We start from the raw sequence: 27,888 nt of genomic DNA, 5'->3' as shown, positions 1-27,888 counted from the left end.
GACACTCCAGAGTTAATCGTCTCAGGTTCACAAAAAAAAGAAGAACCGGGAAACGTTTGACACTTCCTGTTGACAGATTGAGACCCCATGTGTAAAACCTTTAGGTACAAGCAGAAACCCTTGAGCACAGGGTGGTTCATTGAGTCACTTATACAAGCCAGCAGCCTTTGTAGCAGTGCTTGTCCTTCCATTGCTTTTTCTGAATTCTTAAATTGCTATCGTCAGCTACCTCCTCATCTTCTATGGGGTCAGAAGAGGTCCCTGTGTGTTCAGTCTGAGCAAGGATCTCTTTCAAAACTGTCTAGAGGTGAAGGTTCATCTGTCGCATCCAGATCTGGCTCTGCCAGGGACAGGGGGCATGGAGGACTGTCTACAGGTCGTAAAAGCATAGGAATATCCATCTCAAAAGATTCTCGCTCCGCCAGGGGCATGGAGCTTGGGCAGAGCTCCAAATTTTCTGGTGGTACCTCAGCAGGCCCTTCAGAGCTCAGTGGCAGGATTTGATACTCAAGCCTGGCCTTGTTGGCTATTAAAAATCCACGACTTTCTAAGCCAGCTGTGGTCTCCAAGGACTGGAGAGTCTGGATTTCTTTGAATTGGATCGTTGTTCCTTTTTTGGCAATACATTTAAGCTGGTGCTTGACCGAGGCTATGGCAGTTCTTATCTCAGAATCACTCTGGGATCTCAGACATACCCTTCGCAGATATTTGGTTATCCTGGGGCATGCAAGTGGTGTCCGTGGGTGACTGCAGGCACAAAAGCGATAAAAACAGGTCACCTTGGCTGCAGGTAATCATATGTGGCGGACAAATGTCTTCTACTCACCGGTCCATTTGGAAGTGTTTCCCGCATTCACATGGAGCATAACACATGGTGTTCCCCTCCATCTGGATCTGCAGCACACGGCTTTTCCTCTGCAATGAGGCGCGCACCCCGGTACGTGAAAGATGACAGCGGAGGTGATCGAAAATAACCGGATGCAATTTCCCGGAATTCTGCATAAGTAATCCCATGGGTCGAACCAGCCACAGCGGTGGCGCCTCATGGATGCCAAGCATCCATAGCGCTTGCGTAAAGATCCCAGCTTCGAGCCATCTGTCATGATCACGTATACGGCATCACGGGCATTGACACACACACACACTGGGATGGCACCTACGCAGCTGATGATCATCCATAGCGCTTGCGTAACGATACCCAAGGTATCCTATCCCCCTAACATACAGTATGGACCCAGAAAAATCAAATTCACAATAAGTATTTTTTACTCCTGTATTCTTTTGTTTACCATTACAGCAATGTCTGCCCTGCTGCATAGTCATGTGCACTCCATTACCTTTTGGAAACCACATACAGTATGGACCCAGGAAAATCCACTTCACATTGTCTACTCCCATACTCTTCTTTACACAGTGACAGCAATGTCTGCCCTCTGCATAGTCATATGCACCCCATTACACCGTTGAAACCACATACAGTATGGAGCCAGGAAAATCAATTTCACAAGGTAGTCAGTCAGTGCCATAGTCGGGTAGTCAGTCAGTGCCATAGTCGGGTAGTCAGTCAGTGCCATAGTCGGGTAGTCAGTCAGTGCCATAGTCGGGTAGTCAGTCAGTGCCATAGTCGGGTAGTCAGTCAGTGCCATAGTCGGGTAGTCAGTCAGTGCCATAGTCGGGTAGTCAGTCAGTGCCATAGTCGGGTAGTCAGTCAGTGCCATAGTCGGGTAGTCAGTCAGTGCCATAGTCGGGTAGTCAGTCAGTGCCATAGTCAGGTAGTGAGTAAGTCAGGTGATCGGGTAGTGAGTCAATCCCATAGTCAGGTAGCGAGTCAGTCAGGTAGTAACCATAGTCGGGTAGTGAGTAAGTCAGGTAGTCAGTCGGGTAGTGAGTCAGTCACCATAGTCAGGTAGTTAGTCAGTGCCATAGTCAGGTGGTGACTAAGTCAGGTGATCGGGTAGCGAGTTAGTCCCATAGTCAGGTAGTGAGTAAGTCAGGTAGTCAGTCCCATAGTCAGGTAGTGCATCAGTCCCATAGTCACGATAGTCGGGTAGTGAGTCAGTCAGGTAGTAACCATAGTCTGGTAGTGTGTCAGTCACCATAGTCGGGTAGTGAGTAAGTCTGGTAGTCAGTCGGGGAGCAAGTCAGTCACCATAGTCAGGTAGTGAGTCAGTGTCATAGTCACCATAGTCAGGTAGTGAGTAAGTCAGGTAGTCAGTTGGGTAGTGAGTCACCAGTCAGGTAGTCAGTGCCATAGTCAGGTAGTGAGCAAGTCAGGTAGTCAGTCAGGTAGTGAGTCAGTCCCATAGTCAGGTAGTGAGTAAGTCAAGTAGTGAGTCAGTCCCATAGTCAGGTAGTGCGTCAGTCCCATAGTCAGGTAGTGCGTCAGTCCCATAGTCACGATAGTCGGGTAGTGAGTAAGTCAGTTAGTCAGTCAGGTAGTGAGTCAGTCCCATAGTCAGGTAGTGAGTAAGTCAAGTAGTGAGTCAGTCCCATAGTCAGGTAGTCGGGTAGTAACCATAGTCAGGTAGTTAGTCAGTGCCATAGTCAGGTATTGAGTAAGTCAGGTAGTGAGTCAGTCCCATAGTCAGGTAGTGCGTCAGTCCCATAGTCACGATAGTCGGGTAGTGAGTAAGTCAGTTAGTCAGTCAGGTAGTGAGTCAGTCCCATAGTCAGGTAGTGAGTAAGTCAAGTAGTGAGTCAGTCCCATAGTCAGGTAGTCGGGTAGTAACCATAGTCAGGTAGTTAGTCAGTGCCATAGTCAGGTAGTGAGTAAGTCAGGTGATCGGGTAGTGAGTCAGTCACATAGTCAGGTAGTCAGTTGGGTAGCGAGTCACCATAGTCAGGTAGTGAGTCAGTGCCATAGTCAGGTATTGAGTAAGTCAGGTAGTGAGTCAGTCCCATAGTCAGGTAGTGCGTCAGTCCCATAGTCACGATAGTCGGGTAGGGAGTCAGTCAGGTAGTCAGTTCGTCTGATTTTACCATCCCTCTCAGTCAGTGTGATTTGCCGGCTTTTCAAAGGAGGTACGGTTCAACAGGAAGTTTTTTTTTCCCTCTGGGGGCATTCAACTTTATTAGTTTGCACAAAGAAAAAAAATGCATGAAAAGACGTGCCAAAAAACGCACCTAAACCAGCATTTTTGTCGCAGCTTCTTTCCTGCAGAAAGAAAAGTATCAAAAACGCCCTGTGTGAACTTACCCTCAAGAATGCTGTTAAGAAGTGTTAAATGGGTGGCACGTAGGATTTATGGTAGCAAATCCATTATAGGACATTTATTTTTACAGCTGTTTACAGGGGCATTAGAGAACTAAACAGAATTCATACTAAGATGTACAAATGTCCTCTGCAGCTCCATGATTGAGGCCTCATCAATGTTTAACACTATAATGAACATTCATCACAGTTCTCTACAGCTCTTTTCTGTAGATACCCCTAATGCACAGTACAAAAAAAAAAAAAAAAAAAAGTGTACAAACAGACCAATGCAGCCCTGTGAGAAGCCTAAGATCTCAGTGGCCCCTGGGAGCCTGCTAAACCAGGCTGAATACCTGAGTTGTCTACTTGGGCTGTTCACAGATGCATAGAAAGGCTGGACTCTGAGCTACGGAGTCCTGCTGCTCTCTGGCCTTTTCTCAGATATCCAGCTTTTATTGGTACATACAAAAGGGTTATGGAACAGGAGATCAGGGTTGTATGATCTCCACCACTGCACAGGGAATGTGAATTGCAACAATTGTCCCAATGTTTGTGGCAAATCACCATCACCAAATCATCAGTATCATGAGAATGCATTCCCGTGGTAAAGGACACATTATCTGATAATTCTGCATGTGCTCTGTAAGTATTCTGTAAATGCGACATTGCCGGCAACTGCTCCTCTCTGTAGGTCAGAACAACAAACATGCTTTGCGATTGATGTATAGTACAAGTAACCAGTGTGTAATGAAGATCACTGACCTTTACCTTTTCTGTGTCCTGCAGGCGAGCATCAATGAACACACATCATCTGGATGAATGAGACGTCCGATCCTCTGTTTTTGGGGCTCATTGTTCCACCATTTTGGAAATTGTAAACATGGCAGCATCGTAACCACAGGATAATGTAGTGGAAACAAACAACAGAACAGTTAAAATATAGAAAGGGCAATATTCACAGATAACTCATGCAGCAGAGTGACATGAGTTTGGCGCTTACTGTTCCACCATCTTGTAAGTTATAAACATGGCAATATAGTAACTGCAGAATAATGTAGCAGAAATGAACAATACAGTCACATAATTGGCCCATCTGTCAGGTAGTCCATCATCCGTCCGATTTTACCATCCCCCTCCCTGTCAGTGTTTTTTGCACTTAAATTGCCGACTTTTCAAAAGGAGGTACAGTTCTACAGGAAGTTTTTTTTTCCCTCTGGGACCAATTTTATTAGTTTGCACAAAAAAAAAAAAAAAAAAAACCCAAACCACACAACATGCACCAAACAAAAAAATAAAAGCACCAAAACCAGCGTTTGTCGCAGCTTCTTTCCTGCAAAGAAATCAGGTTTTGCTGCAGAGAAAGCAGCATCAAAAACACCCTGTGTGAACTTACCATAAAGAATGCTTCTTAAGTGTTAAATTGGTGGCGCCTAGGATTTCAGGTAGCAAATCCATTATAGTACATTCACTTTGACAGAGCTGTTTACAGGGGGCATTAACGAACTACACAGCATTCCTTAAAAAAAAAAACAAAAAAACATTATATATGTATAAAATGTCCTCTGCAGCTCCATGATTGATGCCTAATCAATGTTTAAACACTATAATGAACCTTGATCACAGTTCTCTACAGCTCCTTTCTGTAGATACCCCTAATGCACAGTACTATAAAAAAGTTACACAGAGACCAATGCAGCCCTGTGAGAAGCCTAAGATCTCAGTGGCCCCTGGGAGCCTGCTAAACCAGGCTGAATACCTGAGTTGTCTACTTGGGCTGTTCACAGGTGCATAGAAAGGCTGGACTCTGAGCTCCGGAGTCCTGCTGCTCTCTGGCCTTTTCTCAGATATCCAGCTTTTATAAAGGGTTATGGAACAGAGATCAGGGTTGTCTGATCTCCAACACTGCACAGGGAATGTGAATTGCAACAATTGTCCCAATGTTTGTGGCAAATCACCATCACCAAATCATCAGTATCATGAGAATGCATTCCCGTGGTAAAGGACACATTATCTGATAATTCTGCATGTGCTCTGTAAGTATTCTGTAAATGCGACATTGCCGGCAACTGCTCCTCTCTGTAGGTCAGAACAACAAACATGCTTTGCGATTGATGTATAGTACAAGTAACCAGTGTGTAATGAAGATCACTGACCTTTACCTTTTCTGTGTCCTGCAGGCGAGCATCAATGAACACACATCATCTGGATGAATGAGACGTCCGATCCTCTGTTTTTGGGGCTCATTGTTCCACCATTTTGGAAATTGTAAACATGGCAGCATCGTAACCACAGGATAATGTAGTGGAAACAAACAGAACAGTTAAAATATAGAAAGGGCAATATTCACAGATAACTCATGCAGCAGAAGCATATTTGTATTCATCAGCAAAGTGATCTATCCTTCAGGCGTGAGAAGACCGTTTCTGTACCTTGGCACCATCTTGGGGCTATACCCTTTACTGTCCATTTTTATTCATTGAGATCAAGCTTTTTGGCTACTATGCACACCATATCTCTGTACTATGGTATAGGGGATATTTACTAATTATCCTTACATGTTGTTTGCTCTTACATATTACCACTTTGTGATGTATTATATTGCTTTCTCACCATTGATCTACTACTAACTTGATTGACATTACAATGTCTTATTTGACTAGATTTTTTTTTTTTTTTCTTTTTTTTTTATCTGTTAGAAATGAAAATAAAATGTTTATGCCATCATGACTGACATTTCAGTGTTGTACGCCTTTGGTGCTTACTGTTCCACCATTTTGTAAATTGTAAACATGGCAATATAGTAACTGCAGAATAATGTAGCGGAAATGAACAACAAAACAGTCACATAATTGGTCAGTCAGGGAGTCACATAGTCAGGTAGTCTTCACAGGGCAGTAAGGGAAAACAGGGGATGTGGAACTAGGGCCCCTGAACTGCCCCTAAGACTAAGGGGGTCCCTGACTTTCCTTAACTTGGGTGTATACTAAAGTTAGTGAGGCCCAAGTCTCTGACCTGTCCCCATCTCCTGTTCAGCCCTGAACTAAACCCCCAACCCCCTCCCCAGGGTGTGAGGCAGGGAATAAAGTAAACTGCACCAAAAACCAGGGAAAGGTTAATACAGACACCTCGGTATTAAAGCAACTTAAAACATGAACTTAGCTTTGTCTGCTGCCAAAGCTCCAAGTAGCAGAGAAAGGCACTTGAGAGCAGCAGACAACTGAAGATCCACAGAAATCTGTCAGCTCCTGAATTCCAGCTTGGTTGGTCTCCAAAAGAGAAACAATATCACCAACAGTTAGTTGGTGCACCTGGTGAGCTTATGTAGGAAGGTGGGAGTGGCTTCCACCTTCATAGGTAATCACAATGCAGTAACACCAGCGGCCACCGGGGGGGCTCACCAGAAGACAAACTAATAATGCAGTAACACCAGCAGCCACCGGGGCAAAAACTATTAATCCCTGATGGCCTGAAAGGAAAAAAAGTTTTACTATGAGCCCAGATCTGCCACAGATCCAAAAATGGATCGTGACAGTAGTCACATAGTCAGGTAGTCAGTCAGGAATTCATGTAGGTAGGCATAGTCAGGTAGCAATTGTGTCTAGATTGAGGAAGGTGCTTTTAACCCCAGTTGCATCAGAAAATTATCTGGTCTAGCCTTGCACCTTGAAAGGCTAGATTGATGAGCGACATTAAGGTGGTGTCTGCATTCCATGTTTTCAACCAAAGAATGTGGCGTATGGCCACGATGTTGCTGTTCACTCTTGCTGAACAAGTGGCTGCATCCAAGGAGGCAGCTAGAAGGTATCTGCCAGCATGATCAATTTGGTGCGCTAGCTCCGCCAGCTCATCTTGAGTTGCTGACGTCAAGATCCCCTTATGAAGTATCTTGGCCCAGGCTGAGATGGCCTTCGCCACCCATGTGGAGGCAAAGCTGGGACAGAAGCGCCGGTTGACTCAAACAGATTTAGCCAGTGATTCGATCTGCCTGTCAGTTGAATCCTTAAGTCACGCACCGTCTGGTAGGGATTGAACTGTCATGGAAGAGGATGGAGGGGGCAGTGGGAGCCCGTCAGAGGATGGAGGGGGCAGTGGGAAGCCTTCAGAAGATGGAGGATGATGTGTGAAGCTTTCAGAGGATGGAGGAGGCTGTGTGAGGGCTGCAGTGCACTGTGTGGAATGCTGTGTTGGGGCTGTGGGGAGGTGGAGACGACTACAGAGCCACACGGCCTCCTGATGTGACTTCAAGTGTCATGACAACTGACTGTATATACACGTACATGTGTCATGACAGCTACTTAGACTTTACATACATGGATTTTTACTTATCAAACCAAGGATGAAAAGGCTGGCCCACATTACAAATCGAGGCTGGAGAGCTGAGTCACCTATTGGGGCAAGGACTACAAGTTTCCCTAAGGAGCCAGTTTAGTCTTCAGGATGCCTTGTTACCTAGTTGAAAAAGGCCTTCTGGGGTCATCACACAACACAGAACAATAAAACTTTCACACTCCTCATCTATGAACTGTTCCAATATTTAGGTTTATCCCTCTCCCATAATGACAATTCTGCTGCATGTCACTTGTCTCATCTATTGTGTTATTTCTGTGCATAAATATGTGATTCTTCAGATGTTGTATTAGTCTAGCCTGATGACGAGACCCGAGTAGTCTCGAAAGCTTGCAATGTGTTACCTTTTAATGGCTAACTGAAAATATGGTATCAACCACTGAGGACTCTCAATTCTAAATATTGCATTAAGCTGAACTATCACTGTGGGACAGGGATACACGGTTATGGCCATAAACATTCAGACAGATCATAGATAAGGAGTATTACAGATTTATTGGTCTGATGTCCCCCACAAAGTCTGAGGAGCAAATTCCTTAATTGATATAAAAAGACAAATCCATGCGACACATTCATTCCTGCACTGTTTCAAAAGTTGTCACAAGTTCACAATCCCAAACTCCGTCCTCTAAGGCTGTGTGCACACGCTGCAGATTCACCTGCGGAAAGTATTAAGTTACGTAACGGTATTTTTCGGAAGCCCATGACCGCACCACGAGAGAGGGGATCCGCCCTTTAGGAACAGGAAACCTACAGATACAAAAGGGCGGCACCTCTCCAATGAATCAGTTGGATTACAGAGCTTGAGAGGCTACCATGGTTAGTACACAACATATAATATATACAACCTATCTACCCCATTTACCAGAAATATTTTTATACCATCTCCCACATACAGTAAATTGTGGACAATCTTCTAAAGGCGTGCACCCCTATATGTGAACAAGGGAGGGAACTAAGGGTGCTGTCATGGGCTTCCGAAAAATACCGTTACCGGTACGTAACTTAATACCTTATTCGGACTCCCATGACAGCACCACGAGAGAATTACAGAGATGTAAACTAACTTAGGGAGGGACTACAGCCTGCAGCACCCTTAGCCCAAAGGTGAGATCTGAGGAGGCACCCATGTCTAACCGGTAGTGGTTTAAAAAGGTGGAAGGAGATGACCAGGTGGCCGCCTTACATATCTGATCAATTGACACTCCAGATCTTTCTGCCCAAGATGATGCCATGGCACGAGTGGAATGCGCCCTCAAGTTCTGCGGAGCCGGACCTCCACCTGCTGTGTAGGCAAGAGAGAGAGCCTCCCTAATCCACCTTGCTAATGTGCATTTCCATACCCTACAACCTTTCCTGGGACCTTGGAAGGATAGGAATAATGCATTCTCCTTCTTCCAAGGATCCGTGGCTGCTAAATATTTAAGTAAGCATCTCCTAATATCTAATGCCTGAAGTTTTTGCTCCTTAGGGTTGGTCGGATTAGGGAGGAAGGAAGGCAGAACTATCTCTTGTGTCCTGTGAAATTGTGATGCTACCTTGGGAAGGTATGCTGGATCTGGCCTTAGGATTACTCTATCCTGTTAGAACTCTGTGTAAGGGGGGCAATCTGGAAAGTGCCTGTATGTCGCTCACTCTACGTGCGGATGTTATCGCTACCAGAAATGCTGCCTTAAGAGATATAATCTTTAATGAGGCAGAATCCAAAGGTTCAAACGGACTCTCTGTCATGGCTGTAAGGACTAAGTTTAAGTCCCAAGGCACACATCTGTCCTTGTGTATGGGTCTCGATCTAGCCGCCGCTTTGATGAACCTTGCTGCCCAATAGTTATTGGCAATATCACATGCAAACAAGGCTCCTAAGGCTGAAACCTGTACTTTTAATGTACTTGTGGAGAGACCCAATTCGAGACCCTTCTGGAGAAATTCCAGAATATGTTTCGTGGGAATTCCATCTCTGACATCAAACTGAAAGGTGGACAGGAATCGCTTCCAGGTCCTAGCATAGATGTTAGTGGTAGTTAGTTTCCTGCTTTTTAGGAGGGTATCAATTAAATTCTTGGAGAACCCTCTATCCTTTAATAGTGTCCTCTCAAACACCACGCCGTCAAATGGAGTCACGCTACTTGTGGGTGGCTGACTGGCCCCTGGTAGAGGAGATCCGGAAGGTTGGGCAGTACCCAGGGATCGCCTACCGACATGGTCCTCAACCAAGCGAACCATGTCCTCCTGGGCCAAAAAGGGGGCAATTAATATGACTCTTGCCCAATCTTCCCTGATCTTCCTTACTACCAGAGGTAGAAGATTTAATGGCGGGAAGGCGTATGCCAGAGAAAAGTTCCATCTTATCAGGAGGGCATCCACTGCCAGTGGATTTTCCCTGGGATTCAGAGAGCAGAACGATTTTTCTTTCCTGTTTTCTCTGGTGGCAAAGAGGTCTACCTCTGGCTGACCCCATCTGTGGACAGTTTGGTGGTAAATATCCGTGTTCAAAGCCCATTCTCCTTGCTTTAGAGCCTTGCGGCTTAGAAAGTCTGCCTTCACGTTGTCCTTTCCTCTGATGTGGAGCGCCATTAAAGATAGAAAAAAAAAAACTTTCCTCTGCTATCTGGAGGAGACGTTCTGTTATCCGCATCAGGGCGTCGGAGCGGGTTCCACCTTGGTGGTTGACATATGCTACCGCTACCTGGTTGTCCGAGAGTATCCTCACGTGATGGCCCTGTAGGTACATAATGAGTTTGACTGCCCGCTCCATCGCCAATAGCTCTCTCTGGTTGGATGAGATCTCAGCATCAGAATCCCAATGTCCCTGTACCACTATGTCCCCCATATGGGCCCCCCAACCGAAGGGACTAGCGTCTGTGGTTATGATTTGGGTTATCTGCGTTATCCAGGGCACCCCTGAGGCTAGGTTCTCGTCATCGAGCCACCATCTAAGCGATGTAACAGCTGAGTGGCTTAGCAACACTCGACCCTGTAAGGAGCCTTCCAAGGCCCTGCTATTAACCAGGACGTCCTTCTGAAGGGCTCTAGTATAGAATTAAGCCCACCTGACTGCTGGGATGCATGAGGTTAGAGAGCCTAACAGGGACATGGCCTGTCTGAGGGTCATAGAAGGATTATCAATCACCCGAAGAACCTGCTGCTGTATCTTTTGCAATTTATCCAATGGCAACAGACACTGCTGAGTTTCTGAATTTAATAGTAAGCCTAGAAACTTCTGTATCTTTAAGGGCTGGAGTCGGGATTTCTCGTAGTTTAATATCCATCCGAGGTTTTCTAACCTGGACTTAGCTCTTTCTATCTGGGATATACAATGGCCCACCGATTTTCCCACAATCAAAAAATCATCTAAATATGGAACAATTAAGATGTCAACTTCCCGTAAATGAGCCATAACTTCGGGCACTATTTTTGTAAATACCCGGGGCGCTGCTGAGAGCCCAAAGGGAAGGGCTCTATACTGATAATGACGGACTGTGCCGTCTACTGAAACCGCCACTCTCAGGTACTGCTGGAAATCAGCATGGATAGGTACATGATAGTATGCATCTTTCAAATCTATGACTGCCATAAAACACCCTTTAAACAATATTTTTATTGTTGTATTGATGGACTCCATCTTAAAAGTACGATTAACCAAAAACTCATTAAGGAAACGTAAATTAATAATCGTTCTTTATGTTTTATCAGGTTTTTGGATTAGGAATAAGGGAGAGTAGAACCCTCTTCCTCTCTCAGATTCTGGAACCTCTATCAGGACGTTTTTCTGGCATAGGCTCAAGACCTCCGCTTCTAAAGCTGCTTGTTCGAGGGGTGAAGATCTTATAGGAGTTGGTTTAAAGGTATCCCGCGGGACCTGGGTAAACTCCAATCTAAGCCCGGTGGATATTACCTTGCGCACCCAGTCACTATTTGTAATCTGTAACCATGCCGGGAGGAAGGATGACAGTCTGCCCCCCACGGGAATTACTAGTCATTGATTCTGTCTCTTTCGATCTCTCGACGAGCGTCTGAACATGTAGCCCGTACCTCTTCTCCTTCTATCTTCCCATCTGGGACGGTCACTAATAGGCGAAGAATTGCGCCTTCTCCCCTGACCGAATCTCCTTCTACCAAATGGACGTCGGTAGGACGCAGACCAGAGATTTGGGAATTTTTTCTTGTCGTCCCCAGCCTTCTCAAGCAGTATGTCCAGGACTGCGCCGAACAAATATTCACCCTCACATGGAATAGTACAGAGCTTCGCCCTGGACTGAATGTCTCCCTGCCAGCACTTTAGCCACAGGGCTCTACGAGCCGCATTAGAGAGACCTGCTGCCCTGGCGGCCATTCTTACTGCATCTGCCGAGGCATCTGCTAGGAAGGCTGCTCCCTCTTGGATTGTTGGTAGGGCCCCCAAGAATTGTTTGCCTCGACGTACCCTGTTTTAATTGCGACTCCAACTGGTCCAACCAGACCATCATGGACCTGGCCGTGCATGTTGATGCCACTGCTGGTCTTAAGGACCCGGCAGCCATTTCCCAGGTATTCTTAAGGAAGGTATCTGCCTTCCTGTCTAGGGGATCTTTAAGGGATCCCATGTCCTCAAAGGGTAGCGAGGATCTTTTCGATGCCTTCGCAATGGCTGCATCTAATTTGGGGGCCTTGTCCCAAGTATTCACTGCCGGATTGTCGAAGGGATATCTGTGTTTGAGGGCTGGTGGTAGCGACCCTCTTTTATCAGTTTTTTTCCCACTCTCTGTGATCAGATCCTGGATTTTCTGATTTAATGGGAAGACTCTATGCTTCCTCTGCTCCAGCCCCCCGAACATGACATCCTGCATGGATAACTGGGGCTTAGGCTCCTCTACTTCCATTGTCCCTCTGACTGCTTTGACCAGCTTGTCTACTCGGTCAAGTGGCAAACAAAACCGCCCAGAGTCCTCTTCTCCTGAGAAGGACGAGGGAGATGAAGCCTGGGAGTCTCTACTTCTCCTCCATTCTGCCGAGGAATCAGACTCCACCGGGACCCCGCCCCTTAGACTTTCCGGCTGGGACAAAGACCTTAGGGTTTCCTTCATCTCTGCCCTGACTATGTCCCTTAAACTCGCCGCTACCGCGGGCGACTCTTCCGCCACTGTCTGCTGAATACAGGGGGGGGCACAACTTTTTGGGGCATGAGCCTGGTAATGGGGATGCACAGAGTGCGCATTCCCTGTGTTTAGTTTTACTTGTAGCCTTCTTCCCCTAGAATAAAACACAGAAGGGGGTCCCGTCACTCGTCACTGAGTGAACTTTCACGAAGATCACTTACCAGTGCCACAATCAAGGGCGGTAGTGATGCTTGTCGCTGTTTACAACTTAGGAACAGGAAACCAACTGATGCATGGGAGAGGTGCCGCCCTTTTGTATCTGTAGGTTTCCTGTTCCTAAAGGGCGGATCCCCTCTCTCGTGGTGCTGTCATGGGAGTCCGAATAAATCTGCAGGTCAAAAGATCTGCGGTTTAGCCCTGTGGTTTCACACCTCTACAATGGAGGTGGTGTGAATCCGCTGCGGATTCCACAGAAAGTGACATGCTGCGGATTGGAAACCGCAACAAATCCGCATGGAAAATTCAGCAGCGTGTGCACTGCTATTTTCGTTTCCATAGGTCATAATGGTACTGTACACCGCAGCAAAAACTGCTGCAGATCCACAGGGCCAAAACCGCCACGGATCCGCAGTAGAATCCACAGCGTGTGCACACACCCTAAGAGTTGAAGGTATGTTTTAATACAGTTAATTTCATGCCTATGGTGCTGTGATCAGGGATATAAAAATGTATGCCAGCACATGGCATCTACATAGCACAGTCATTGCAGAGCATTAACTTTCACCATCAACAGATGAGGGGTTATGGTAATATTTAAAGGCTGGGTGCCTGGTCACATGACACACCCAGCAGCAGCTCATCTGACTGAGGAGCCACAGAAGCCAACCCTTAAATGGAATTAATTTTGCATATTAACTATAGCAATTCACAAAGACTGCAGAACAGTCCCCAGGTGACAGCCTTACTCTCTCCCATCTGTACTATGTGCCCACTGTGCATATATTTTTTCAGCCACAAAAAAAAAAAAAAAAAAAAACACCCACACGTTTCAAAAATGCACATTTTGTGCATTTTTTTTTTTCAGTGCTGCATATTCTAGCTGATTAGAATGGCTGTCAACTTAAAAACACAAGTGGGGGGGAGCCCACGATAAATGCGGGCTATTTCCGCAACAAAAAGCGCCATTTTTAATTACCGAAGCTAAGAATGAAAGGGCCAGCCTTACCACATTATCATGGAGTGGTGGCAGGCCATCAGAGGGTGGAGGAGACTATGCTATGCTGTGTGGGGGCCGTGGTGGAGTGTGCGGTGCTGTGTTGGGGGCTGTAGTGCACTGTGTGGTGCTGGAGAGGACTACAGAGCCACACAGCCCCCTGGTGTGACTTCCACCAAGTGTCATGACAACTGACTGTATATACACATACATGTACTGTATGTACATGTGTCATGACAGCTACTTATGTAGGGTCAGTGGGCCAGGCTGGGGGGGGGGGGTCCCTCGATATACCACGCAGCGACGTACAGACACAAGACAGAGGCAAGTTTCGGGTACAACAGGTCCAAGTTTATTTTCCACCGTCCGACTGGCGGCCCTCACAGCACACCACAATATCTTTCTCACGACCCTCCGCGTCCAGGGCCACGTCACACACCGTACTTTACACCAGGGACGTATTTATACGTACCGCCCCTTCTTCACTCTGATGATCCTGTCAGCTCAGTCACTGTGGCCGCCTTAGGCCCGTGCACCATCAGCACTTTACTGGTCAGTTTCGTCGTTCCAAATACGGTGTCCTACACCCAGAGCCTCGTCTATACTGCGGTTCTTCCTGTCAGGACCACCCCCCTGACTTCCTTTCACCTCAGTCCCCCTGGTTTGGTTTTCCTCACAGTGCACAAACTGTTGTAGTCCTCCTGTCACTGGAGCTCCCCCTGGGGACTGGAACCCTCCTGTCAAATTTATAATTCACGGTTCCCTGTAACTCCGCCCCCATGACCAACAGTCTCCTAAGCCATAAGCTAATGTCAAGTCCTTTGCTCACACTCCTCCCTGCCCTCTAATGGTCAACCCAAGGTACTACACGTCCACTACACTTTCTCAGCTGTTTCCCCACTGTAGTAACTGACACGTCTGTCCGTCAGGTCACCTTCCCTACACATACATGGATTTTTATTTACCCAAACCAAGGATGAAGAGGCTGGTCCACAATACAATGGAAACCGGAGAGCAGCTTCATCCCTCCTTAGTGAAGGCACCCATTAAGGAAACTTAGTAGTCTTTGCCCCAAGGAGCCACACCTAGCTGGAAAAAAAAAAAAAAAAAAAAAAACACCCACACCCCCTAAACCTTCATTCGAGACCAGCCTACCATACTACAAGGAGACCTGCAGGACAGAGACCCTGCACTGCTGGAACATCAATGCCATAACAGTTAGTACATGGATAGTGGCAATGCATTGGGACGTATGTACCTTACTAATCCAGGAGATCATGTCCATTTCTTATACTTAAAATGTCTAAACCCCAAGAAGGGGTTGGATATTATTGAAACTAAAGGAAATACTCCACCTAGCAGGTAATATCTCCTCTCACTACCAACATCGGACTTATTAGAAGTGTTGAAAGAGAACTGTGGCTCATCACTCCTGTTTTACTGATGTTATATCCTAAAAGGCAATCTTCTTAGAGATATTTATACCCCCGACTGCCATGGTGGGAGTAACCACACTATAACTAGAGGGAAGTAGGTTTCCTCCCATCACAGATGGGACTGTTTATTGCGAGGCAGAAGGACTATGGGGTTCTCAACTATGAGTCCTGGATGCAGCTTCTTTCACCTTAGTTGCCCTGACTGCTGGAAGAGCAGTGGGTATGGGATCCTCTGCCACATGACGCAGTGCTGCCGATTCGCCACGAGGTGCAAAAGGAAGTGATGTCGTCCCTGGTTAACATAATACAATGGATTTATGGGACAAGAATCTGTCTACCGGGTGTCAATCAAGAGGCACCATCATACAATATGATGCCTAGAGGCACTATGAAGCGCTATAATGCAATATGACACAGAGGCACCATGACGCAATATAACAGAGGCACTATGAAGCACTTTCACATAAAAGCTCTATGAAACACTATGACACAATATGACGCATAGAGGCACTGTGATGCAATATGATGCATAGAGGCACTATGAAGCAATATTTCACATAGAAGCTCTATGAAACACTGATGCATAGAGGCACTATGACACAATATGACACATACAGGCACTATAAAGCATAGAGGCACTATGAAGCGCTATAGTGCTAAGAGGCACTATGAAGCAAAGAGGCACTATAAAACACTAAAGCAATATGATGCATAGAGGCACTATGAAGCGCTATAATGCAATATGACGCATAGTAGCACCATGATGCAATATGATGCATAGAGGCACTATGAAGCAATGCGACACAAAAGCACTATGAAGCACTTTCACATAAAAGCTCTAACACTATGGTGCATAGAGGCACTATGACACAATATGACGCATAGAGGAACTGATGCAATATTTCACATAGAAGCTCTATGAAACACTATGATGCAATATGATGCATAGAGGCACTATGAAGCGCTATAACGCAATATGACGCTTAGAGGCACTATGAAGCAATATGATGCGCTATAATTCAATATGACGCATAGAGGCGCTATGAAGCAATATGACGCATAGAGGCGCTATAATGCAATATGATGCATAGAGGAACTATGAAGCAATATGACGCATAGAGGCGCTATGAAGCAATATGACGCGCTATAATGCAATATGAAGCATAGAGGCGCTATGAAGCAATATGACATGCTATAATGCATAGAGGAACTATGAAGCAATATGACGCATAGAGGCGCTATGAAGCAATATGACACTATAATGCATAGAGGAACTATGAAGCAATATGACGCATAGAGGCGCTATATGGCAATATGACGTGCTATAATGCAATATGACGCATAGAAGCACTAGAAGCAATATTACGCATAGAGATGCTATGAACCAATATGATGCGCTATAATGCAATATGACGCTTAGAGGCACTATGAAGCAATATGATGCATAGAGGCACTATGAAGCAATATGACACTAATTCAATATGACACATAGAGGTGCTATGAAGCAATATGACGCATAGAGGCGCTATGAAGCAATATGACGCACTATAATTCAATATGACGCATAGAGGCGCTATGAAGCAATATGACGCATAGAGGCGCTATGAAGCGCTATAATGCAATATGATGCATAGAGGAACTATGAAGCAATATGACGCATAGAGGCGCTATGAAGCAATATGACGCGCTATAATTCAATATGATGAATAGATGAACTATGAAGCAATATTACGCGCTATAATGCAATATGACACAGAGGAACTATGAAGCAATATGACGCGCTATAATGCATTATGACGCATAGAGGCAATATGACGCATAGAGACGCTATTACGCATAATAATTCAATATGACGCATAGAGGCACTATGAAGCAATATGATGCATAGAGGCACTATGAAGCAATATGACATGCTATAATTCAATATGACGCATAGAGGCACAATGAAGCAATATGACACGCTATAATTCAATATGACGCATAGAGGCACTATGAAGCAATATGATGCGCTATAATGCAATATGACGCATAGAGGTGCTTTGAAGCAATATGACGCATAGAGGCACTATGAAGCAATATGACGCATAGAGGCACTATGAAGCGCTATAACGCAATATGACGCTTAGAGGCACTATGAAGCAATATGACGCATAGAGGCACCATGGAGCAATATGACGCATAGAGGCACCATGGAGCAATATGACGCATACAGGCACTATGAAGCAATATGACACAGAGGCACTATGAAGCGCTGTAATGCAATATGACGCATAGAGGCACTATGAAGTGCTACAGTGTATGACAGAGGCACTATGAAGTGCTATAATGCAATATGGTGCATACAGGCACTATGAAGCACTATATTGCAATATGACGCATAGAGGCACTATGATACCATATGATGTACATAGGCCCCCATGAGGCACAGATAGACATATGACCATGCTTGAAGGTGCCAAACAAGAGACCAGGCCTACAGTTACATTCAAGAGAGCAACCTCTCAGAGTTCCAGATAAACCTCCACTCTGAATATAACCAAAAAAGAAATGACCTAGTTACAAAAGGCACTTCCAAAATAACATACTACCTTAAAATGAACTGAAGGATATGCCAAGCAAAAATTCAAGGTTTTTTTTTTTTTTTTTTTTTTTTTTTTTTTAATTTAACAGATATTGACACAATGTTTAAAAAGGATTCAGTGGATAAATACACACATATATGGACCTGAAAACACAGGAATATACCCACGCCATAAGCATATTAAAAAAAAAAAAAAAAAAAAAGATACATATATATATATCCAGAGCACATAAAAAAATATTTTTTTTTTTTATATTTAAATAGGGTTCCTCAGAAAAGGCTACCTTATGTATGGAGCAAAGCTTTCTTCAATGTTAATTAATGTCATGTAATTCAATATATTTCTCTTTGAAAACAGTGCTTTTGGACTTATGTCAGCTAAATTTGGTGTTCAATATAACACTCATGAAGCATAGATACATGATTAAGGGGGGGGGGGGGAAGAGTCATTCGCAGCTCTATTTAGATGCCCATATAACTAGGACTCTATATAGAAACCTTTATAGCACCTCACAACAGATGGTCTACATATAGATTCTCTCACAAATTGCTTGCTATCACTACATCCAAAAGCAATAAATAGATAACATTAAAGTGCATAGTACTAGATAATGTTCAATACTTGTGCAAAAATATACTTATATTACTTGCAGAGACAAAACCATATAATAAGGTGCAAAATAAGCTACCAGGTATAGCAGTAATCAGATAGGGATGAAAAGGTGCAGTGGTTAAAGTGCAATCATGCTACTAGAGGTTTACAATAGTTAACTAGACATGAAGGCAGAAACACATAAACAAGGGGTATACATGACCTGGTTAGCAGCGAGCACCCCGCCATACATTTCACATTAGCTTCTTCTGATGGGGGGTGTAATGGTGACATATAGCGATGTGCCCGGCTTTTTATACCATGTGCACCCTAATGACAGCAGCTGATGGCGCTTCCACAGACTCACCTGGAGGTGATGTCACCCTCATTCAGCCTCTCTTGCAGTCTGTCCACTCCCTGCTAACCAGGTCATGTATACATTGTATACATGTATAACATTAATTAACATTCAAGAAAGCTTTGCGCCATACATAAGGTAGCCTTTTCTGAGGAACCCTATTTAAAAATATTTTTTTTTTCCATATGCTGTGGATATTTATTCATTTTTTTTAATATGCTTATGGCGTGGGTATATTAATTCCTGTGTTTTCAGGTCCATATATGTGTGTATTTATCCACTGAATCCTTTTTAAAAATTGTGTGTCAATATCTGTTAAATAAAAAACCCTTGAATTTTTACTTCGCATATGTTTCAGTACATTTGTAGGTAGTATACTCCACTCTGAATAGTACATCTCAATTGTCACAGTGATCTCACCTGAAGGAGCCAATTAATTGAGCCGCAGCTGGCAATCTTCATGGAGACAATGTGCTGGATTAACCCCCTTTGTCCTCTATGGGTGGAGTAGTTAGGGTATGTGCACACGTTGCAGATTCTGCTGTGGAATTTTCCACGCAGATTTTGCTTAATCCGCAGGTAAAATGACCTGCGGATTTAGTGCAGATTTTGTGCGGATTTCCCCTGCAGATTTCTATAATGGAGCAGGTGGAAAACTGCTGCAGAACTGCACAAAAGAAGTGACATGCTGCTTTTTTAAGGCAATGTGCACACGGTGCATATTCTGCTTTGTAATTTTCCGCACAGAATTTACTAAATCCGCAGGTCAAATGACCTGCATTTTTCCTGCAGATTTAGTACATTTTTTTGTGCGGTTTTACTGCATGTTTTGTTCGGTTTTCCACCTGCTGATTTCTAGAATGGAGCAGGTGGAAAATTGCAGCAAAACCGCACAAAAGAAGTGACATGCTGCTTTTTTCATTCCGCACCAAATCTGCACAGAGAAAAAAGCAGCATGTGCACTGCGGATATTGTTTTACATAGGCTACAATGGTACTGTACATCACATGCAGTTCTGCTGCGTATACACAGGGCCAAATCCGCTGTGTATCTGCAGCAGAATCCGCACCGTGTGCCATAGCCTAATGCAAAGAGGTAAACATCTGTTTACTGGGTAAACATCTGTTTACTGAACCATAAAATTGAAACATATGCTTCACAAAGTCACTCTGAAGCCCCCCATAAGGCTCTGTGCAGACAAAACATGCAATTAAGGCTAGTTTCACATTAGCGTTTTTTTGTACAGCGCATCGGGCGCATAAAAAACGCAAAGAAAAACGCAAAACAAACGCGCGTTTTTTTAACGTCATGCGCACGCTGATGCATCAAAAAAACGCAGCGTTGCTTGCGTTTTACATGCGTTTGCGTTTTTTTATGCACATGCGTTTTTAGGTGTGTCATTTTTTCCATTGTCTAGAGAACATTCTAGACTTGTTTAACTCAAAAACGCATGCGCAAAAAAAGCGACCATGCGCACGCATGCGTTCCCATAGACTTCAATGTGTTGTTTTTGTGCATTCCGTGCGCAAGCGTGCGCATGCGTTTTTTTGCCGAGACAGGGCGCACCAAAAAATGCAACATGTTGCATCTGGCGCGCCTGGCGCAAAAGACAAAAAAACGCATGCGCACGAAAACGCAAGTATGCGCAAGACCATGCGCACGTCATGTTAAGTATAGGTGCGCAGTGCGCATGCGCACGGGTGCACACGATGCGCTGCGCACAAAAGCGCAAATGTGAAACCAGCCTAAGCCCTTCAAGACCCAAGCCTATTTTGACCTTAATGACCTGGCCATTTTTTGCAATTCTGACCAGTGTCCATTTATGAGGTAATAACTCAGGAACGAATGCTAGCGATTCTGAGATTGTTTTTTCGTAACATATTGAGCTTCATGTTAGTGGTAAATTTAGGTCGATAATTTTTGCGTTTATTTGTGAAAAATGGAAATTTTGGCGAAAATGTTGAAAATTTCATAATTATCAAATTTTGAATTTTTTGTTAGGAAGTTATAAGGGTTAAAAGTTGACCAGCGATTTCTCATCTTTACAACAAAATTTGCAAAACCATTTTTTTTAGGACCAGTTCACATTTGAAGTCACTTTGAGGGGTCAATATGGCAGAAAATACCCAAAAGTGACACCATTCTAAAAACTGCACCCCTCAAGCGACTCAAAACTACATTCAAGAAGATTATTAAGCCTTCAGGTGCTTCACAGGAACTAAAGCAACATGGAAGGAAAAATGGACATTTTAATTTTTCCAACAAAAATTTTCTTTGAGCAGCAAGTTTTTCATTTTCACATGGGTTTACAGGATAAAATGGATCCTAACTTTTGTTGAGCAATTTCTCCTGAGTACACCGATACCTCATATGTGGTCATAAACTACTGTGTGGGCGTACGGCAGGGCTCAGAAGGGAAGGAGCGTCATTTGACTTTTTGAATGGAAAATATGCTGGAATATTTAGGCCATGTGCACACGTTGTGGATGGTGCTGTGGATTTTTCCACGCGGATTTGGAAAAATCTGCAGGTAAGTCCGCAGGTCAAAAAACCTGCAGTTTATCTGCGGATTAGCCTGCTGTTTTCCCCTGCGGTTTGACACCTGTACAATGGAGCAGGTGTGAAACCGCTGCGGATTTCACACAAAGAATTGACATGTTGCGGATTTAAAACCGCAGCAAATCTGTGCGGAAAAATCAGCAGCATGTGCACTGCTTTTTTTTATTTCCATTGAATAGAATGGTACTGTACACCGCAGAAAAATCTGGGTCAAAAACGCTGCGGATCCGCAGCAGAATCCGCATCGTGTGCACATGGCCTTAGCGGTTGCCATGTCGCATTTGGAGAGTCCCTGTGTGCCTAAACATTGGAGCTCCCCCACAAGTGACACCATTTTGGATACTAGACCACCCAAGGAACTTATCTAGATGTCTGGTGAGCACTTTGAACCCCCAAGTGCTTCACAGAAGTTTATAACGCAGAGTCGTGAAAATAAAAAATCATTTTTTTCCTCAAAAAAAGATTTTTTTAGCCCACAATTTTTTTTATTTTAACAAGGGTAACAGGAGAAATTGGACCCCAAAAGTTGTTGTCCAGTTTGTCCTGAGTACGCTGGTACCCCATATGTGGGGGGACCACTGTTTTGGCACACGTCGGGGCTTGCAAGGAAAGTAGTGACGTTTTGAAATGCCGACTTGATGGAATGGTCTGCGGGCGTCATGTTACGTTTGCAGAGCCCTTGATGTGCCTAAACAGTGGAAACCCCTCACAAGTGATCCCATTTTGGAAACTAGACCACCCAAGGAACTAACCTAGATGTGAGGTGAGCACTTTGAACCCCCAAGTGCTTCACAGAAGTTTATAACGCAGAGCCGTGAAAATATAAAATCATTTTTTTCCTCAAAAAATCATATATTTTAGCCCACAATTTTTTATTATAACAAGGGTAACAGGAGAAATTCAACCCCAAAAGTTCTTGTCCAGTTTGTCCTGAGTACAATGGTACCCCATATGTGGGGGGGAACCACTGTTTGGGCACACATCAGGGCTCGGAATGGAAGTAGTGACGTGTTGAAATGCAGACTTGATGGAATGGTCTGCGGGCGTCATGTTACATTTGCAGAGCCCCTGATGTGCCAAAACAGTGGAAAGCCCCACAAGTGACCCCATTTTAGAAACTAGACCGCCCAAGGAACTTATCTAGATGTGTGGTGAGCCCTTTGAACCCCCAAGTGCTTCACAGAAGTTTATAACGCAGAGCCATGGAAATAAAAAATCATTTTTTTTCCACAAAAATCATTTTTTTAGCCCCCAATTTTTTATTTTCCAAAGGGTAAAAGGAGAAATTAGACCTCCAGAGCTGTTGTGCAATTTTTACTGAGTACGCTGATACCCCATCTGTGGGGGTAAACCACTGTTTGGGCACACGTTGGGGCTCGGAATGGAGGGAGCACTGTTTGACTTTTTGAACACAAAATTGGCTGGAATAAATGGTGGTGCCATGTCATGTTTGGAGACCCCGTGATGTGCCTAAACAGTGAAACCCCTTAATTCTATCTCCAACCCTAACCCCAACACACCCCTAATCCCAACACTAATCATAACCCTAACCACAACCCTAACCCTAACACACCCCTAACCATAATCCCAACTCTAACCCTAACCCTAACCACAAGGCTAACCCTAATTCCAATCCCAACCTACCCCTAACCCTAATCTTAACCCTAATTCTAACCCTAACTCTAATTACAACCCTAACCCTAATCCCAACCCTAATTCCAACCCTAACCCTAATTCTAACCCTAATGAAAAAATAAAAATATTTTCTTTATTTTATTACTTATCCCTACCTATGGGGGTGACAAAGGGGAGGTTTATTTACCTTTTTTATTGTGATCACTGTGAGAGTTTATCACAGTGATCACAATAAATGAATGAATCTGCAGCCGGCAGATTCCGGCGGTCACACTGCGCATGCTTCTGCCATTTTCCAAGATGGCGGCACCCATGATCCGGGAAGGTGGGACACTGGGATGGCCAGCGGGACATAGGAGGTACCAGGGGTGACGGGGAGATCAGAAAGTGGGGGGAGTGGAGGGAAGGGGAGGGGGAGCAGATGATGACTGTGGTGGCTTATCGGCACAATCAGTCGGTGGAGGCGGTCGATCGGCGCCATCAGTCGGTGGGGGGGGTTGATCGGTGTCTCCAGCCATGGAAGATGCTATTGCAGCATCGGCCATGGCTGGATTGTGATATTTCACCAAATTTCATTGGTGAAATATTACAATCGCTCGGATTAGCTGTTAAAAGTGAAACAGCCAATCAGAGCAATCGTAGCCACGTGGGGGCTAATCCACCCCCCGGGGTGAAGTAGAAAGGGTCCTGTGTGCGGGTCGGGTGACCTTACAGTGAACCCGGTCACCCGACCCGCAGGGGGCTATGAATTCATGATGCCATATAGGCGTCAGGGGTCGTATTGGCACCGACTTTCATGATGCCTACGTGGCGTCAAAGGTCGGGAAGGGGTTAACTGAAGTCAAATCAAAAGATGTAGCCTGGACATATGGCCTTACTAAAGCCTAGAGGCCCAAGGCCTAGCTGCATAACTTGTAAAAGGACACCTCAGCACATAAGACTGCACGTGTGCCCTGAGGACTACTACCAGCATGCTGCTGCGTACCAGGGATTTCCAGCTGGTATTTCATTCTGGCACTTGACTGGCCTCAAGCTGCTGCCACCTGACGAGAGCAGTCACATTCAGCCTAGAATGGTTGGCGACCCTCGGAGAGCAGGAGGGAGAGTGAGTGAACTCCTGCACGCTGCTTCACTGACACCTGCCGGATGCTGTAGCAACCAGCTGCACGCTGAGCGTACAGCTATAACCGTAGTGCGAACGCAAAAGCGTAAATCAAAATTCCGCCGACGTTCGTCTTCTTTTTTCGTCGACGGGATCACGCGGTGCTAACGGCGCCCAGAAAGTTGATGGGCCAGAGTGATACTGTTGAGCGTGACTCTAGTCTGACACTGTGAAGAGACATGAGAGGTGTAGAATAAATGGGAGGCCCCCATCCCGTCCTCCACCCGGGGGTCGAAAAAGGGGATGCCGCCAGTGAAATATCACTACTCATCATTTTTTTCACTTACCCAGCGAGGTGGGGGTCTGGGTCCCGAGGGGCTCTCGCTTCTGGCTCCAAGCGCAATTTCCCCCTTCCCCGGCTACCTATGCTGCGAGCTGGGCAGGGGCGCGACTCGCTCCGGGGACAGTGGCAGGTGGGGAGTTTGACTGGGGCGGTACACTGGTCAAACCATAATGCAGGTCTCCTAAGACAATGTCACGGAGGCCAGAAACCTCCTGTGTAGCAGAAGGGCAAAAGCTCATTTGATCTTGCTTTTCAGTATGAATACAGATTGTGAAAGCGGGGCCTCTCGATCCTTCTGACTTTTTGCATACCTCCCAACTTTTGAAGAAGGGAAAGAGGGACAAAGGCTGCGTGCGCCACTGCAAATTTTAGGCCATGCCCCTGACCACACCCATTTCACAGCTAGTCACACCCATGTCCACACCCAACCACACCCATTTAGCACTGCTGATCACAGTGACTGGTACTGAGGGCACAGTGGCTGGCATTATGGGTACAGTGGCTGGTACTGTGGGCATACTGACTGGTACTGAGGAAAAGAAAGAAAACAGAGAGAGAAAGAAAGAAAGGCGAGTGAGAGAGAAAGAAAGAACAGAGAGAGAAAGAACAGAGAGAGAAGAAAGAACAGAGAGAAAAAGAAAGAAAGAGGGGCAAGAAAGAACAGAGAGCAAAAGAAAGAACAGAGAGAGAGAAAGAAAGAGGGGAAAGAAAGAAACAACAGAGAGGGAAAGAAAGAACAGAGAAAGAAAGGGGAAATAAAGAACAGAGAAAAATAAATAGGGGAAAGAAAGAAAGAACAGAGAAAAAGAAAGAAAGAGAAAGAAACACAGAGAGAAAAAAAGAGGGGACAGAAAAAAGAACAGAGAGAGTAAGAAAGAACAGAGAGATAAAGAAAGAGGGGAAAGAAAGAACAGAGAGAGAACAGATAGAAAGAACACAGAGAGAAAGAAAGAACAGAGAGAAAGAAAGAGGGGAAAGAAAGAACAGAGAGAAAGAGAAAGAGGGGAAAGAAAAAGAGAAAGAACAGAGAGAGAAAGAAAGAGGGGACAGAAAAAAAGAACAGAGGGAGAGCGAAAGATAGAGGGGAAAGAAAGAACAGAGAGAGAAAGAAAGAGGGGAAAGAAAGCAAGAACAGAGAGAAAGAGAAAGAAAGAAGCAAAGAATGAAAGAAAGAGAAATAGCAGAGAGAAAGAAAGAAATAGAAAGATAGAGGTGAAAGAAAGAACAGAGACAGAGAAAGAACAGAGAAAGAAAAAAGAAAGATTAGAGAGAGAAAGAGAGAGAGAAAGAAAGAACAGAGAGAGAAAGAAAGAAGGGGACAGAAAAAAGAACAGAAAGAGAGAAAGAACAGAGAGAAAGAAAGAGGGGAAAGAAAGAAAGAGTGGAAAGAAAGAACATCGAGAGAACAGATAGAAAGAAAGAACGAACAGAGAGAGAAAGAGAAAGGAAGAACAGAGAGAGAAAGAAAGAGGGGGAAGAAAGAACAGAGAGCAAAAAAACACCGAGAGAGAAAGAAAGGGGAAGAAAGAACAGAGAGAAAGAAATAAAGGAAGAGGGGAAAGAAAAAAAGAAAGAACAGAGAGAAAGAAAGAGGGGAAAGAAAAAAAGAAAGAACAGAGAGAGAAAGAACAGAGAGAGAGAAAGAGGGGAAAGAAAGAACAGAGAGAGAAAGAAAGAGGGGACAGAAAAAAGAACAGAGGGAGAGCAAAAGAAAGAGGGGAAAGAAAGAAAGAACAGAGAGAGAAAGAAAGAGGGGAAAGAATAGAGAGAGATAAAGAGAAAAAAAGAAAGTACAGAGAGAGAAAGAAAGAGGGGAAAGAAAGAACAAAGCGATAGAGAGAAAGAGGGGAAAGAAAGAACAGAAAGAGAAGGAGGAAAAAAAAGAAAGAACAGAGCGAAAGAAAGAAAGAGGGGAAAGAAAGAACAGAGAGATAGAGAGAAAGAAAGAGGGGAAAGAAAGAAAGAACAGAGAGAGACAGAGAAAGAACAAAGAAGAGAAATTGGGATACGTTTGACACCTCTTGTTGACAGTTTGCAACCCCATGGGTAACTGTTAGATATGAGCGGAAACCCTTGAGCACAGGGTGGTTCATTGAGTGGCCCTTATACAAGCCGGCAGCCTTTGTGGCGGTGTGATTTTTGTCCTTCCATTGCCTTTTCTGAATTCTTAAATCGCTACCGTCAGCGACCTCCTCATCTTCTATGGGGTCAGAAGCAGTTCCTGTGTGCTCAGACTCTGAGCATGGGTCACCTTCAAAACTGTCTAGGAGCTGTAAAAGCGAAGGCTCATCCGTCGCATACGGATCTGGCTCTGCCAGGGCAGGGGGTATGGGGGACTGTCTACAGGCCGTAAAAGCAAAGGAATATCCATATCATCTGAATCTAGCTCCGCCAGGGGCATGGAGCCTGTGCAGAGCTCCAAATTGTCTGGTGGTAACTGAGCGGGCCCTTCAGAGCACAGTGGCGGGATTTGATATTCAAGCCTAGGCTGGTTGGCTATTAACAATCTGTGACTTTCTAAGAAAGTCAACAGTGTGATGCAGCAGCAAAAAAGGCAAATGCAATTCTAGGATGTATTAACAGAAGCATACGGTCTAGATCACGTGAAGTCATTATTTCCCTCTACTCCTCTTTGGTCAGACCTCATCTGGAATATTGTGTCCAGTTTTGGGCACCACATTTTAAAAAAGACATCAACAAACTGGAGCAAGTTCAGAAAAGAGCGACCAGAATGGTGACCAGTCTGCAAACCCTGTCTTATGAGGAAAGGTTGCAGGATTTGGGAATGTTTAGTTTGCAAAAGAGAAGACTGAGAGGAGACTTAATAGCTGTCTACAAATATCTAAAGGGCTGTCACATTGTAGAAGGATCAATTTTATTCTCATTTGCACAAGGAAAGACTAGAAGCAATGGGATGAAACTGAATGGGAGGAGACAGATTAGATATTAGAAAAAACTTTTTGACAGTTAGAGTGATCAATGAGTGGAACAGGCTGCCACGAGAAGTTGTGAGTTCTCCTTCAATGGAAGTCTTCAAACAGAGGCTGGACAGACATCTGACTGGGATGATTTAGCGAATCCTGCTTTGAGCAGGGGGTTGGACCAGATGGCCCAGGAGGTCCCTTCCAACTCTACGATTCTATGATTCTATGGATACAGTATCCTCCAAGGACTGGAGAGGCTTGAGGTCATTGAATCAGATAGTTGTACCTTTTTTGGCAATGCATTTGAGCTGAAACTTGGCTGATGCAAGGGCAGTTTTTATCTCGGAATCACTCTTGGACCTCAGACATACCCTTCTCAGATGTGTGGACAGATATTGGTTACCCTGTGGCATACGAGTCATGTAAGTGGTGTCCGGGGGTGACTGCGAGGATACAAGCAATAAAACCGGTCACCTTGTCTGCAGGTATGCAGGTAATCATATGTCTATATGTGGCAGATGAATGTCTTC

The 27,888-nt window shown here is 44.8% G+C and overlaps 1 long non-coding RNA gene across 2 annotated transcripts in view; it reads right to left on the bottom strand.

Annotated features, from left to right (window-relative positions):
- The window catches only part of LOC141075902 (uncharacterized), a 32,360-nt gene extending 26,884 nt beyond the window's left edge, over window positions 1-5,476 (bottom strand). The window contains exons 1-2 of one of the 2 annotated variants that reach the window (XR_012227357.1): window positions 5,347-5,476; window positions 3,956-4,709 (exon numbers count right to left, since the gene is read on the bottom strand). This is a non-coding gene — a long non-coding RNA (uncharacterized lncRNA). Of the gene's footprint in view, window positions 1-3,953; window positions 4,710-5,346 lie in introns of those variants that run through there. The other variant, XR_012227356.1, reaches the window with a different exon arrangement.
- Window positions 5,477-27,888: the final 22,412 nt, after the last annotated feature.

This window comes from Dendrobates tinctorius, unplaced genomic scaffold, assembly GCF_039654945.1.
Source record: "Dendrobates tinctorius isolate UK_male_01 unplaced genomic scaffold, ASM3965494v1 ptg000378l, whole genome shotgun sequence".
NCBI lineage: Eukaryota > Metazoa > Chordata > Amphibia > Anura > Dendrobatidae > Dendrobates > Dendrobates tinctorius.
Note: the sequence above shows the minus strand (reverse complement) of the source record. Positions and strands in the feature narration are given on the sequence as shown.